Here is a 4,001-nt window from a genome sequence, read left to right as displayed (position 1 = left end):
CCATACACTCAAATACACACACACACACACACACACACACACACACACACACACACACACACACACACACACACACACACACACACACACACACACACACACACACACACCCACACTTCCTCAGTGCAGTGACGAGGCTGCTGTAAGACAGTAAATCACTGAGAGGCGGAGCGCAGCGCTGAAAGCTCAGTGACAGAAGATAAAACATGCAGCAGCAGGCGGACTCTCTGCACTGAGCCCCACAGCACACCTCCGCCAGCTCTCCCTCCGCTCCACAAGACACTCTGACAGCGTTCAGCCTCATGAAAACACCATCCTCTCCAACGGGAGACTCACAGAGGGAGCAGACAATTTCATCCGCACATCAATCACCTCGAGCAAACATCCTAAAACAGAAGCATGTGGTTGGAAGAAAGATTCATGTACATGATATGACCTGGAAGAAAATAAACTGCATCCGCCACTTCCTTATTTCAGAAAAAATATACACACTATTCAATAGTTAGGATGAATATTGTGATATTTGATCCTGTTTGAATTGTGCTATGAATTACACATGTTTTTAAATTTAAACAACGTTAGTAGAGCGTGTTAATTTCACGTATTTCTGTTTGATCCAGCTGGAAAATGACGAGTTGCTCTTTTTGACCTCCTTACGTTAAAAGGACTTTTTTAAAACAAACATTTTGACTTGTTGTTGTAGGAAAAGCACAGGTGTGACTAACAACATTAACAAGTGTCCCAGTAAGCCATGGCAGTCTGACAGTGAGCCAACATGAGAAATACAAGAACCTTGAAACTGAACCACCTAAATGGAACTCAGCCATCATTCTTTTTCTTTTTTTTCACATCTGTGCTCTTCCTAGTGAAACATGACAAAAAGATGTCTTCTCTTGGCACATCATGCTGTTGGCAGTGTCATCGAGGCTGTTTTTGGACCAGTGTTTCGAATGTCTTTGGGTCCCCTTCAGATCTGTAAATCTATTTATCTGTTTCAGCTTGGTCCACAATTTTGGATGAAGACCTCATGAAGACCCCACAATAAGTTGAGTGAGACACCTCAACCCTTGTGGCTATTTGAATGTTAAAAGATGTAATTTATATATTTATATCTTTGTTTTTTAATGTAAACGCGAAACACGAACAGAAAATGATTCTTAAATTTGGCTATTTAGAATTGTGACAAGATATGTAAAGACTTGCAAATTCTCTCTGGTTACAAAATATGTAAAGGTGACACCGCTTTTAAAATATGTCAATTTACGTAAATTATGTCAAACTTGGCATTTCTGTACTGCAATCTCTCCTTCAGTCTCCTTACCCGATGTATCGACTGACAGACAAGCCATCATTATATACAGTGTATATATCTGCAGTTAAGTTAATATCAGCAGATAGGATTTCCACCTACATTGGTATCATGTGTTTTGATTGCAATTTTGAATGACAATAAACAGTGTTCACTTTTTTAGTGCCTTCCACAAAATGTTATTTTTATTTTTTATATTTTCTACATTTTTTTTACCATTTGCATGTGTGCTCAAGTTGCAATGAGGGCCCCTGTACAACGGAGATATGAGGGAAGGAGAGAGGGAGAGTTCAGAAAATAGACATTGAAATGAGTCACACAGCAACAATCAAACAGGTTTTGAAGCAGTTGTGAGGTAAAATGAGAGCCGCAGCGTGAGACTGCAACGCTCTGCTTTTCAATCAGTTGCTTCCTATCTCACCTGTTCAAGTATAATTGTAGCACAAACACACACACACACACACACACACACACACACACACACACACACACACACACACACACACACACACACACACACACACACAGAATGTCAGATTACACGGTGAAGTCTATATCTCTGTTTCGCTCTCACACACACACACAAATCACTTGCCAGGATCATTTTGCACGTCCTCGGTGGGGAACCCCATCAACTTTCACAGCAGGTAACAGAGCAATGAAACACGTCCCAGACTGTCGAACCTGCCTGTCACACACACACACACACACACACACACACACACACACACACACACACACACACACACACACACACACACACACACACACACACACACACACACACACACACACACACGCTGCGGATACATTCACTCAGAGAGGTAGTAGGTTAGTCCAACATGGTGGCCACACTGATGCATGCCACACAGGGCAGGCTGTTCTCACTTATTGTTGATACTTATACGATACAAAAAATAAGGCATTGTAATTCATATATACCATGTAATACCAAAAATGATTGTCCTAATGTAAGTAATCAAATGGGGAAGTTGCATGGCGATATCGATTATTTCTTTTTTTTAAGCCTCTTCAGCTGTTTATGCATTTTCTCAAAAACACTAAACTTTCCAGTTTCATTCCTGACAATTTTAACTGAGGGGTTTCTGGATGAACCCTTCATAGCCTGATTTATTGAACATCTTTTTGCTAAAAACATTGTGAAAATGGATTTCTTATTGCTTTTTCATGGCAGTATTTTCTGATTTATGGAGCGATACAAAGAGATATCCAAAATTGCCCTCAGTTAAAAGAATTTTGAACCTGCTTTATCCATTTTTCTGATTTATGATCTGGATATGTATGCAAACGAGCACATTTTTAATAACATAATACCTCATATGTACATCCAAACATAACATTTCAGAAAACTTGTGTTCTACAAATAGTTTTCTTTATGTAAGTAATCAACAGGGGAAGTTTCATGGCCATAGCTGTTTCTTAATTTTAACCCTATTTACCTGAGGTGTCTCCCCTTATAAACACAAACCAGAATCTTTTCCTGAACCTAACCAAAACTTTTTTGCCTAAACACAACGCTCTGCACCACAGGGGCTCAGACAGGAGCGCTGATCACTCGTGTTTCTGGACATTCATAGAACAATGCATGAAAAATAAGAAATCATTTTTTGTGAGATATCATACGAACCATTTTATGAGGATGCACAGGGATGTAGCGTGCTGCTACAAGTAACGTGCTCACTCAAGTAATACTCATTCAGATTTCCTCTGATAGCAGATACTGGACGGACACTTGGCTTCACTGTGCTGTAGAATAAATATGCTCTCAACATGCTCTCTCATGTGATGTTCAGTTTCTTCTTCTAAGTAGGGTATCAAATTCAGATAGCGGCTCTGTATCCTGTAGAAGCCACAAATGGAGTGATGTGGTGTTCATCGGAACTACTTTTCTGAGGAAATGTTGCTTCTGAGCACAGTTTTTTTTGGCACGACTCTTGTTTCAGACGAAGTGGAAGTGTGTGAAGTCTGGTTTATGCTTTTAGATGCTTGTTTAAGAAAGGAGATACACTTATGACTTCTGATGACTAGTAGTTCTCTTGAATACCTATGTTGAATACACTTCCTGTAAGTCGCTTTGGATAAAAGCGTCTGCTAAATGACTGTAATGCAATGTAATGTAATGTGTGTGTTCCCCTGAAGCAAATAGTGGTAATTTCAAGTCCAGAAAAAAGGGTTTAATACACCTACTTACTGGAAACCTCATCTCACCCAGCTTGTCGAACTATGAGGTCAACACTACGGTTGTTAAACCAAGGTTAACCTTATGAATTCAAACAAAAGCATTTGCTTAGTTTTATGCAACAAAACCACTTAGTTACATTTAGGAAAAGATGAAGGTTGGAAGTTGAAATGACTTTGTTTGTAAAGTAATTTGTGAACACAAAGACAACAACATGCTGGAGTCACACAGGTCACGAACAGCGATCTCCTGTGTTTGTTTGTCTCAGCCATTAATCATCCCCTCCGACCCCCATCCTAAGTAGCTTTTTTTCAGTCTTTAAACTGTGCCACCACACTACGTTTCCTACACTGTCCACATTTTAAAGTCTCCTTTAGCGAGACACTGATCCCCTAGTTTCTACCTGGGTGATTCACAGCTCACTGCTCCTTCATGCTTAGAATGTGTTAAATGTAGAGCTAGAGGTCAATTTTCATGTATACACACTTATTA

This window comes from Anoplopoma fimbria, chromosome 2, assembly GCF_027596085.1.
Source record: "Anoplopoma fimbria isolate UVic2021 breed Golden Eagle Sablefish chromosome 2, Afim_UVic_2022, whole genome shotgun sequence".
In the NCBI taxonomy this organism is placed as follows: domain Eukaryota; kingdom Metazoa; phylum Chordata; class Actinopteri; order Perciformes; family Anoplopomatidae; genus Anoplopoma; species Anoplopoma fimbria.
Note: the sequence above shows the minus strand (reverse complement) of the source record.